Source organism: Symphalangus syndactylus, chromosome 6 (assembly GCF_028878055.3).
Source record: "Symphalangus syndactylus isolate Jambi chromosome 6, NHGRI_mSymSyn1-v2.1_pri, whole genome shotgun sequence".
NCBI lineage: Eukaryota > Metazoa > Chordata > Mammalia > Primates > Hylobatidae > Symphalangus > Symphalangus syndactylus.
In genome coordinates this window covers 118,946,612-118,959,198 of record NC_072428.2, presented here as the reverse complement: position 1 = coordinate 118,959,198, position 12,587 = coordinate 118,946,612, and the positions used below count along the sequence as shown (strand labels likewise).

At 45.9% G+C, this 12,587-nt stretch overlaps 1 long non-coding RNA gene and 1 pseudogene across 1 annotated transcript in view; one reads left to right on the top strand and one right to left on the bottom strand.

The window, feature by feature from the left end:
* Positions 1-4,063: 4,063 nt before the first annotated feature.
* LOC129484988 (dual specificity mitogen-activated protein kinase kinase 2-like) lies at positions 4,064-5,664 on the bottom strand (annotated as a pseudogene).
* A 4,426-nt stretch (positions 5,665-10,090) lies between these two features.
* Positions 10,091-12,587, top strand: part of LOC134736918 (uncharacterized) — a 48,673-nt gene continuing 46,176 nt past the window's right edge. The window contains exon 1 of the long non-coding RNA XR_010121407.1: positions 10,091-10,446. This is a non-coding gene — a long non-coding RNA (uncharacterized lncRNA). The remainder of the gene's footprint in view (positions 10,447-12,587) is intronic.

Below are 12,587 nucleotides of genomic sequence, written 5' to 3'. Positions count from 1 at the left end.
CTACAGCCTGGAGACAGAGCTAGATTCTGTCTAAAAAAAATAAATAAATAAAGATGAAATTTGTCTCTTGTTGAAAGAGGTCAGATGTAATTGGGTTTCATAGACTACATTGCCTCTATTATTAAATTCATGTATTTGTGATAGCACTTGCAGGGGGTAGAAATTACCTCTGGCAATTTTGACTAAGATTAGTCTTGGATTTTATGTCACCTTGATTATCGGAGAATTATGACTTACCTTTTCAAGGTGATGTATTTGTAATAGAATACTATTCTCGGTGGTACTGTGTGTGGATACTCATCGTGGATAAAAACCTGTGAAAATAGATTTAATCTGTGAAAAGAATTTGGATCCTTGAATCCAGAATGAAGTTATGCTTACAGGAGTGTTCAAACACAGCACAGCAAACAAGCTGTGAGCACCCATTTCATGTCAGGCATTGTACCAAGGGCCGGGGTACAAACGTGAATGAGGCAGCCTGTGCTCGCTTCGGCAGCACATACACTGAAACTAAACAACATAGCCTTAGCCCTGACCTAAGGAGCATGCGATCTAGCCACAAGCCTAGCTACATCGTTTGGATTCAAAACACAAGTGACTTCTGCTTTACCAATAATGACAGAATGTAAATTTGAAAAGAATCATGATAATTCCGGAAACAACATACTAGCACCTTTTTACATAGAAAAAAAAATTACTTCAAACTGTTGTACAATTAGTACATATTCATTATAAAAATATATAAACAATAAAAAAGGAAGAAAATAAAAATCACTGCCACTGCCTTCCAGAGTTTTCTCTGGGCACATGCATGCACATATACAAATACGTATTTTTCACAAAAAATAAGCCTGACATTTAATGTTTCCAGAGACCTAAACAACATCATGAACAATGTCTGAAGTTTTTATTTTTTATTTTATTTATTTATATTTTTTGAGACAGTCTTGCTCTTGTCACCCAGGCTGGAGTGCATGGCGTGATCTCAGCTCACTGCAGCCTTCACCTCCTGAGTTCAAGCGATTCTTTTGTCTCAGCCTCCTGAGTAGCTGGGATTACAGGTGCCCGCCACGACACTCGGCTAATTTTTGTATGTTTAATAGAAATGGGGGTTTCACCATGTTGGCCAGGCTGGTCTTGAACTCCTGACCTCAGGTGATCCACCGGCCTCAGTCACCCAAAGTGCTGGGATTACAAGCATGAGCCACTGCGCCCAGCCAATCTCTGGAGTTTTTAAAGAACAGGGAAAGAATTCTGTGATTGCTATTTGGACAATTCTCTGATAATCCTGCTACTTTTATTTACGTAGCTATTTTGAGGTTAATTCGTAGTGAGCATTAAAGTTGTAAGTGTCCACTTTGATGCTGAATTTGATGTATTAATCAGGGTATGTTTTGCCTGATGGTTTGAGAGAGGGCAAGCCTGAAAACCAAAGGAAAAGGAAGAATAAAGTGATCTTAAAACAATCTTGAATAGATATTAAGAAGCAGCAAAGATAAAGAAGTCATTCACAAAAACTTGGTTAAACTAAAAAGTGGTCAAATCAGCCTGGTTTGTCTGATAGTGCTAAAGCTGGGGTAGTCTGGGACAAACTGGGATGACCGGCCAACCTGGGGTGTTGCAGATTACGTATTATATGCACCTTATTACTGCCTAAACCTGAAACGTTCTGGATTCTGAAACCCATGTCTCCAAGGGACCTGGATGTACACAGGGTATCTCTGGAAGGAGACAAAAGCCCCGGCTGCAGCCTCTGGGGAAGGAAACTGATGACTGGAAAGCAGGCATAGGAGAGAGTTTTCACTGCATATCCTTTTGCCCCTTTTGACTGTAAACCATGTGAATGTACCAGCTACTCAAAAAACAAATACAGGCCAGATGCACTGGCCCACACCTGTAATCCCAGCACTTTGGGAGGCTGAGGGAGGTGGATCACCTGAGGGCAGGAGTTCGAGACCAGCCTGGCCAACCTGGTGAAACCCCGTCTCTATTAAAAATACAAAAATTAGTTGGGCATGGTGGCGGGCGCCTGTAATCCCAGCTACTCGGGAGACTGAGGCAGGAGAATCACTTGAACCTGGGAGGTGGAGGTTGCAGCGAGCGCAGATCGTGCCACTGCACTCCAGCCTGGATGACAGAGCAAGACTCCGTCACAGCAACAACAACGACAACAACAACAACAACAAAACAAAAAACAAAAAAAAAATGCAGAAATTATTGGGGAAAATAAGTGGTAAGCATTCATTTGGTGTCTTTATGCATCTAGTACCATTAAGTTTCCTGGCTATTTATCATATAAGACCATTGGTTTCCAGTATCACTTTAAGTTGCTTCCTTGCCTTTTTGGGCAGGTATATAATATACTACGAGCTGAATCGCCTCTCCCACCAAATATGTAACCCCAGTGTGACAGTATTTGGAGATGGGCCTTTGGGAGAAAATTGGGCTTAGATGAGGTTATGAGGATAGGGCCCTTATGATAGAATTAGTGTCTTTATAAGAAGAGGCCAGTGCAATGGCTCATGCTTGTAATCCCAGCAATTTGTGAGGTTGAGACAGGAGGATCACTTGAGGCCAGGAATTCGAGACCAGCCTGGGTAACATGGCAAGACCCTGTCTCTGCAAAAAGTAAAATAAAAAATTAGTTGGATGTGGTGGCACGTGCCTGTAGTCCTAGTTACTCAGGAGGCTGAGGTGGGGGAATCACTTGAGCCCAGGATTCGAGGCTGCAGCGAGCTATGATAGTTCTGCTGCACTCCAGCTTGGGCAACAGTGAGACCCTAGAGTAGCCTGAGCTGAGACAAACATTATTTCTGTACATATCACTTCACCCCACTGGACAGTGAGGAATAGTGTTAGCCGACGCAGCTCTTTGGAGACATGCTACTTTAAGAGTTTCCAAAGTGGGATACGTTAGACTGGACAATGGTCCAGGCAGAGGAGGGGACCCTCCCCATAAAGTGAAGGGACTTAACGAGTCATAGGAAAATGACATTTGCAACAATGCTTACTAAGTGCCAGTCACAGTGCTAAGCACAGGGTATCTGAAAAGTTGGGAAAAAGGATAAACAGACTTTTAAATTGTATGTCATTTAGCTTTTCAAATAGTATGTTCAATTAAAAAAATTTATTTTTTGAGATGGAGTTTCGCTATTGTCGCCCAGGCTGGAGTGCAATGGCGAGATCTCAGCTCACTGCAACTTTTGCCTCCAGGTTTCAGGCGATTCTCCCGCCTCAGCCTTCCAAGTAGCTGGGATTACAGGCGTGTACCACCAAGCCTGGCTAATTTTTGCATTTTTAGTAGAGACGGCGTTTCATCATGTTGGCCAGGCTGGTCTTGAACTCCTGACCTCAGGTGATCCACTCACGCTCGGCCTCCCAAAGTGCTGGGATTATAGGTGTGAGCCACCGCATCCGGCCAATATGTTCAACTTTTTTAACCCCAGGACATCTTTTCAGGTGAAATATCTCTAAATTTGAAGCAATTAATCCATTTGTTAATGTGAAAAAAAGCTTACTTCAGATTAAATAAATATATATATTTTTCCTGTATTTCCAGAATTTTTGGACAGTTTTTAGTGTATTTATTATACTTTTTAAAGATTAAAATTGGACTCATTGCTTTATTATTTTTTTCGAGACAGGGTTTCACTCTGTCACCCAGGTTGGAGTGCAGTGGCACCATCATGGCTCACTGCAGCCTCAGCCTCCAGGGCTCATGTGATTCTCCCCTCTCAGCCTCCCAAGTAGCTGGGACCACAGGTGTGGGCTGCCATACCTGGCTAATTTTTTGTATTTTGTATTTTTATCCTTTTGGTAGAGACAAGATTTTGCTATGTTGCCTGGGGTGGTCTCCAACTCCTGGGCTCAAGCAATTGGCCTTCCTTGGCCTCCCAAAGTGCTGGGATTACAGGTGTGAGCCACCGTACCCGGCCTGAACTCATTGTCTTAAATAGGGGGTTGTCCAAGGGTTGAAGAAAAAGATACTGACCATATTATTTGAAAAGCTGACTAATACACTGTTTAAAAACAAGTTCACCCAATGTTTCACAACTTTTCAAACTTCTTTTTTTTTTTTTTTTTTTTTGCTTTTTCTCTCCCTGTTTTGTTTTGTAACCTAAGGAAGCAGAGGCTCTGAGACCACACATAGCAGCGTCGCCCGTCCCCAGAGGCACGCCGGCAGGTAAGGGCAGGAGAGGAGACCCCCGTTGCTGCGTGCGCAGTTGTCGCCCCGCCACGGTGCTCTCCGCAGGGGTGAGGCAGGAGGGTGGGTGGAGGCGCCAGCCTGTACTCAGCTGGAAGGGCGGGGCGTGGACAGGGACGGTGGGCAGGTCACAAGCGGGACGCGGGGAGCCCGGCCACTGTTACACGGCGGTGCGTGTGGGTGTGCTGGGCTGGTTCAGCCGCAGGGTTTTACACAATCAGCAGGCAAAATCCACTTCTTCCACCTCGGACCGCTTGATGAAGGCGTGGTTTGTGAGCATCTTCAGGTCTGCCCGCTCCGCTGGGTTCTTGATGAGGCATTTATTGACAAACTCCTGGAAGTCGGGGGTGAACACACCGTTGGGCAGCTTAGGAGGCGGCTCGTTCACAATATAGTCCAGCAGTTCAAAGATGGCCATGGCGGGCCGGCTGTCCACCCCGTGACCGCTGATGGGGCGCCCTGGGGGCCTTGGCCGAGGCGAGATGCTGTGAGGCTCTCCTTCTTCCCTGTCGACCACGGGCGGGCCAAAGATGGCCTCCAGCTCCTTGGCGTCGGGCGGGGGGATGGGGTACCTTCTGATGGCCAGCTCCACCAGGGACAGGCCCATGCTCCCGATGTCCGACTGCACCAAGTAATGTGTGCCCTGCAACCGCTCCGGAGCCATGTAGGAGCGCGTGCCCACGAAGGAGTTGGCCATGGAGTCGATGAGCTGGCCGCTCACCCCGAAGTCACACAGCTTGATCTACCCTCTAGAGTTCACGAGGATGTTGGAGGGCTTCACATCTCGGTGCATGTTCTGGTGCTTCTCTCGGAGGTACGCCAAGCCCCGGAGAACAGCAATGCTGACTTTCCCCAGGATCTCCTCGGGAATCCTCTTGGCCTCTTTCAGCACCTGGTCCAGGGAGCCGCCATCCATGTGCTCCATGCAGATGCTGATCTCCCCGTCACTGCAGAAGGCCCCGTAGAAGCCCACGATGTACGGCGAGTTGCCCTCGTGCAGGACCTGTTGCTCGCGGATGATCTGGTTCCGGATGGCCGGCTTGATCTCAAGGCATATCAACTTCCTGGCCGTGATGAGGCCCGAGGGTCTGTGCTGGACTTTGGTGACCACCCCGCCGTTGCCCGCGCCCAGCTCTGAGATCCTTTCGAAGTCATCATCTTTGAGTTCGCCGACCTTGGCTTTCTGGGTGAGAAAGGCTTCAGGCCGCTTCTGCTGCTTGTCAAGTTCCAGCTCCTCCAGCTTCTTCTGCAGGTCCACCAGGTTTGCCTCGCAGGCGCCCTCGCTGGCTGGGGACGGGCCCTCGGCGATGGTAGAGTTGATGGTGAGCGCCGGCAGCACCGGCTTCCTCCGGGCCAACATCGGGGCTCCGCGGGCCGGCGGCGGCGGCGCCTCAAGCCGGGGCCCGTAGGGAGCGGGCAGGGAGCGGTCGGTGCCTACGCGAGCCCGGGGCTGCGACCGCGGCCCAGGCCGGCGTCTGGGCGGCCGAGGGCGGGCGACGCTGCGGGCCTGGGCCGAGGGTAGCCGAGGGGCGCCGGGGCTGAGGCGAGCGAGCCGCCGCCGCTGCCGAGGCCCGAGGGAGGCTGACGCCGCAGCCGGAGTCCAAGAGCCTTTCAAACTTCTTATATTTTGAATGTGTTAATTCATTTAATCCTTAAAACGATGATATGAGGTAGGTACTATTATTATCCGCACTTCACAAATGAGGAAACTGAGGCAAACAGAGGTCACCTAGCTTGCCCAAGGTTAAACAGACAGCCACATCCAGGAAGCTATAGAGTCTGGCTTTAAACCCAGATAGACCAGCTCTAGGTCTGTGATCATAACCACTGAACTTTACTGCCTCTTACAGCAGGAGTGTATCTGAAGAAGTAGTGACTTGGAACTGGCCAAGTCTAGGAAGGATCCAGAGTTTAATTCTGAAGAAGGGAAAGGAGGCTGATATTAAACATGCAATATTTCCAGGCTGTGCTCAAATCTTCATGTAGCTCATTTATGATTACAGAATACATTGCTAAAGAAAAATGGTAAAGAAATGATACTCATATTTTGCACAAATCCCCCTCCTCAGAATCCATTTCTAATTACTGTCATTTCTGAAAGAATTGTAAGCAATAAATTCTAACTCCACTAGAAGAGAAGGAAATGTACTGCCCAGGAAAAGTCCTGCAAAACAGAAAAACTTCAAGACAAGCTTAAGCAGTGGTTGCAGATTTATTGTACATTACATTATTTGGATGGACAGGTGAATTTTCTTTGTCCAATAATGTCTTAAAAATTTTAAATTTGAGCTGGGCACAGTGGCTCATGTCTGTAATCCCAGCATTTTGGGAGGCCAAGATGGGAGAATCACTTGAGCCCAGGAGTTCAAGACCAGCCTGAACAACATAGAAAGACATCTGTCTCCACAAACATTTTTTTAAAAAAATTAGCTGGGCATGGTGGTGAGCACCTGTAGTCCCAGCTACTCGGGAGGCTGGCGTGGGAGAATCATTTGAGTCCAGGAGTTTGAAGCTGCAGTGAGCTGTGATCATGCCACTGTACTCCAGCCTGGGCAAGAGAGCTAGACCTTGTCTCAGAAAAAAAAAATTGAATTTGAATGCTTTTAGCTTGAGCTTACTCTCTCCAATTAGCCATCATCTTTACCACTCCTAGTTAAAAACACTATATTACTTCCCTGGACCTAGTAGGCATGCATGGAGGGAGATAGAGATCATTCGTGGAACTAGAGTGATACAGCCAATGAGTAGTCAGTAAAGAACGGAAATTAGGGGCACGTCATTATCAGGGACAGGTCTGTTCGAATCCCATAAAAAATTCTGGTTGTATTCAACCTCCACTGACAATGACGTGGTTCCAGATCACAGTGGATGGAGGAGACTCACCATGCAGAACTGAGTGACGCAGCAGGAGTAGCATCGTGGCAAAGGTAAGAGGTGAGGCTGTGCCAGCCAGAACAGGCTGTATTGATGAGGAGCAAGAAATAAGGTTGGAGGTGATTGTGAAGGGTTTCAAAGGGCAGGCAGAAGAGTTCAGATTGTGTGAGGTGGGAAACAAATAAGGTTTGTTATCTGGGTCCCTGGAGTGCCTTGGAGATGTCCTGTCTCTGGAATATCTGGAATTGCAACAGGAGTAAGAAGTTAGAAGAGTGGCTGTAGATGCAAAGAGGAGGAAAGGATCCAAGGGAATCGAAGTGAGGAGGTTGGCTTTTGTCTGTAGAATCAGGTCTGGTCAGAGAGGAAACTGGGCAACACAATCATGATCTCAGGGGAAGCATCATGATTTGGTGGAGTTGAGACTGGGGCCATGGACTGCAAACAAGGGGTTTGGGGATATTTCCTATCAGGAGCAGTCTCACATCCATATAGGGGTAGGCCACTGTGCACTTTTTATGTGAGAAGTTCCATAACGTTTCTCTTCCCTTCTTACCCTCACCAGCTTGTCTGAAATTCCCACTCTTCTCTAATCCAATTCCCATTATGGTTAGGTTAAGGTGTGGAATCACTTTTTAAAATTCAAATATAGGCTAGGTGCAGTGAGTGGCTCACGCCTGTAATCCCAGCACTTTGGGAGGCTGAGGCAGGTGGATCACTTGAGGCCAGGAGTTTGAGACCAGCCTGGGCAACATGGTAAAACCCTGTCTCTACTGAAAATACAAAAACTAGCCAGGTGTGGTGGCTTACACCTGTAGTCCCAGCTACTCCAAAGGCTGAAGCACAAGAATCGCTTGAACCCAGGAGGCGGAGGTTGCAGTGAGCCAAGATCGCACTACTGCACTCCAGCCTGGGTGGCTGAGACACTGTCTCAAAAATAAATAAATAAATAAAATAAAAATAAAATAAAATATTAAAAAGAAAATGCAGAAAATGCAAATATTTCTGGGAGGGATACCCAGACCAATATCTGAACTTCAAACCTTAGAAGTTAAACATTTATCAAGACATGATTCTGTACACCCTCCATTCAAGCCACCAGAAATCTGAGACAGAATCTCACGTGTCTGAGACTTGACCACTCTGATTTTGAAGGGAAATTATTTCAAATGCTTAAATGGGTAGCACTGAATGTTTGTCTGTTATTTTTCCAAGCCTAGCACCTATTCCCCATTCTGGTATCAGCATGCTAGATTTCCTTTGGGAAGCCACCCCACCTCCTGTCTCAGGCTCAGTGAGCATGGGAGAGATCTACCCTTCCACCTGGCAGGTGGAGCGCTGGACTCTGTTCTGGCCAATCAGAGCCCAGGGATGGTTATGTGCTCTAACTTGGTCCAGTCAGAATGAAGCCTCTAATTTAGTTGGGGAGGAGAACCATTACTGAAAGAGATTCCCTCTGTCTTTTGCTGGGACCCCCTGGGATTACAGATGACCTGCACCCACTGGGGGCTACCCCAGGGCTCCTGAGAGAGAAGGTAACACTGAGGAAAGGTAGAGCTGAGACAGGGTTAAACCAAGTCCCAGTGACATAGTTTGAGCCACAAGATCAGTGGTGCCTGAAACAAGCCCTAACCTTGGACTTTTCAGTTACGTGAATCAGTGAAATTGTGTGGTTGTTGTTTGTTGGTTTGGTGTTTTGTTTCGTTTTGTCTAAGTCAGATAAAAATGGATTTTCAGTTATCTTGAAACTGAAAATCTACTGACTGGCACGCCATCCCACTGGCTTGTGTGCTGTGCACATTAACAAGACTCACCTTTTCTTAGGATTCATCCTATATGCAAGATCACCAGGATGTAGCCAGATTCAGGACGCCTGTTTTTATAGCTTAGCTACAGACTTTTTCTTCACCGCTAGCAATTGCCTACGCCCTTTCAGCGGCCTCAGCAGGGAGAAGCACAGCGGGACTCCTTGAAAGGCAGATCCAGAAGGCTGGTTATGTGGACAGCTCACCACAGTTAACTGGGGTAACCACAGTTGGCCTGGGCAGTCCAGAAGCAGATGACCCACCCCCATACTGTGGGCAGCTCTTCCTGCAGTGCTTAACTCCAGAAAAAAACCCTCCACCAGTTCCTTACTAAGGTGGCAAACAACCCTAAGAAATCTGGCTCTCTAAGCTTGGGACAGCCAAGAAATGAGTCAGCCTTCTGGAGAAACCCCCGTTGCCACAGCCTGTGCTTCCCCATTTCTGCCAGGGCCCCAGCCCCAGCCCCAGCCCCCATGTCAGTAAAGCCTATGCATTTCTTTCAAGAGCATGATAAAACCTCATATCTGAAAAGCACTGAAGTGCTGTACCTCTTTCAAAGTACTTGTGCATTCATTATCTCATTAGGATACCAGAGTTGCTATTTTTTTCTTCAGATTCTTTTTTTTTTTAACTCAAATCCAGCAGAGAAGTTTTTTCATGTGGTTCTCAATGAGACTTGAGAAGAGAAAATCAGAATTCAATCCAAAAGCACAGGTTTTCTAGAGACATAAATATAATCCTTCTCTCTCATGCCAAAAATAACAAGGGGGCAGAGGTTAGATTCTAGAGGAAAGAACATTGAGTGTGAATTGAAACCTTTCTAGTTACAGATCTGCCACTAAGTAGCTGTGTGACTTGGACAAGCCCCTTAATCTCTCTGCACTTCAGTTTCTTCCTTTGTAAAATGGCAGCATTGAGGCTTCCTGGGAACATTGGCCTTGATATTTTCTAAAGATCTTTGAAGCTCTGAGGTTTTATGGCTCGGTGAATTGTAGAATCTGAAGAGACTGATTTATAAGAAAGTTGGCACATTTTTTAAGCCCAGTCATTCCTTTGGTGTGTGCAGGGGAGAGCCCCTGCCCAGGGTGTCAGGAGCCATAGCACACTGGGATGTAGACTGGGCATGGCCCACTTCCCAGAGACCCCAAGGCCCTCCTTAGGCCCACCTCTGATGGTGGTGGTTGGTTGGTGGTGGTTAGTTGGTTAAACGAAGGGTAAGATCGTGACCACTCACTAAATGCTGAACTCTTGATAGATTAGGAAGCTCTGCTATCTGTGGGATGAGGCACAGCAGATGATGTGGTTTGGCTGTGTTCCCACCCAAATCTCATCTTGAATTCCCACATGTTGTGGGAGGGACCTGGTGGGAGATAATTGAATCATGAGGGCAGGTCTTTCCCATGCTGTTCTCGTGATAGTGAATAAGTCTTATGAGATCTGATGGTTTTAAAAACAGGAGTTTCCCTGCACAAGCCGTCTCTGTGCCTGCTGCCATCCATGTAAGATGTGACTTGCTCCTCCTTGCCTTCCGCCATGATTGTGAGGCCTCCCAAGCCATGTGGAACTGTAAGTCCATTAAACCTCTTTCTTTTGTAAATTAGCCAGTCTCGGGTATGTCTTTATCAGCAGTGTGAAAACAGACTAATACAGCAGATGTCAGATTGGTTCTTGGAATGGAAGGTAAGTGAACTCTAGTGTTTACTGAAGACAGGGCCTATGTAGGGATTGGCAGGCCAGGGTGGTAGGCCCTACTTAGCAGTACAGAGACTGACCCAAGGCACTTTTCTTGCTGAGTTCAACCTTCTTTTGCAACCCTTTCTTCTGGCAAGTGCTTTCTGCCCAGTGGGGAGGTGAAAGGGTCCCTCACCTTCATGAACCCCTTCTGTATGACTATACTCTCCAATAAATCTTGGCTCTTCTTTCCATTTCTGATGACTACTCTGAGAAATTAGGATGTCAGTGGTTCATCTTGTCTCATGCAAGCCTGAATTACTTATTCTTTAAGAACAGTGACTATGATCCATCAGACTGTCTTCCACCTGTCACTCAGCATGGCTTTGGCTCTGAACTCTCCACCAAACTTTTTCCTTCCCTGCAACACACACATTCAAAATTAAAGTAACCCATTACCACCACCACAAACTCCCCCCACAACCATCCCATTATAGATCATATCCTCCCAGGAAGTTTTTCTTTGTTCTTAAATTAATTCATACTAATGTGCTGATGGCCGCTCAGGCTTGTTACTTGTCTACCTGTCCTACCACCACTCCAAATATGTATTTCCATTTTAACAGGAGATAGTGGATCCAATTTGTCAAAAACTATCTCATTAAAGGAACAAACTTGTTTCAGCATCAGACCTATGATGTGATATTTTTGTCTTAATCCCTCAAAGTACTGAGAGAAGGTTGGGTACTAGTGAAGTCAGAGCTTTTAGGGGGCACCCTGGCCAATCAGGCCTTCCTCTGAGCCAGCAGTGCCATCCTATTTATACCTGCAGTTTTAGCATTCAGAACAAAATCTTACTACACAAAGAAATTTATAGATTTAATGCAATTCCTATCAAAATACCAATGACATTCTTCATAGAAATAGAAAAAAAATCTTAAAATGTATATGGAACCACAAAAGACCCTAAATAGTCAAAGCAATCTTGAGCAAAAACAAAGCTGGAGGCATCACACTACCAGACTTTAAAATATCCTACAAAGCTGTACTAAGCAAAACAGTACGGCACTGGCATAAAAACAGACACACAGAACACTGGAACAATAGAGAACCCAGAAATTAATCCATGTATCTACAGCCAACCGATTTTTGACAAAGGTGCCAAGAACCCTTATTGATAGTCTCTTCAATAAATGGTTGGGAGAAAAACTGGATATTCATATGCAAAATCATGAAACTAGATTCCTGACTCTCATCCTATACAAAAATCAGCTCAAAGTGGATCAAAGACCTAAATGTAAGACCCAACACTGGAGATACACCTAATGCTAAATGACGAGTTAATGGGTGCAGGAAATCAACATGGCACATGGATACATATGTAACAAACCTGCACATTGTGCACATGTACCCTAAAACCCTAAAGTATAAAAAAAAAAAAAAAAAACTACTAGAAGAAAACACGGAGAAATGCTTCAGGACATGGGTCTGGGAAAAGATTAAAGCATAGGCAACAAAAGTAACAATAAACAAATGGGATTATATCAAACTGAAAAGCTTCTACACAGCAAAGGAAACAATCAATAGAGTGAAAAGACAATCAACAGAATGAGAGAAAATATTTGTAAACTATTCCTCCAACAAGGGATTATTATCTAGAACATACAAGGAATTCAAACACTTCAACAACAAAAAAGCAAACAATTCAATTAAAAAATGGGCAAATGGACCAGGCATGGTGGCTCACACCTGTAATCCCAGCATTTTGGGAGGCCAAGGCAGACAGATCATTTGAGGTCAGGAGGGTGGATCACCTGAGGTCAGGAGTTGGAGACCAGCCTGGCCAACATGGTGAAACCCCCTCTCTATTAAAAATATAAAAAATTAGCCGGGTGTGGTGGTATGTGGGTGTAATCTCAGTTACTTGGGAGGCTGAGGCAGGAGAATCACTTCAACCCAGGAGGCAGAGGTTGAATCATGCCATTGTACTCCAGCCTGGGTGACAGAGCAAGACTCTGTCTCAAAAAAAAAAAAAA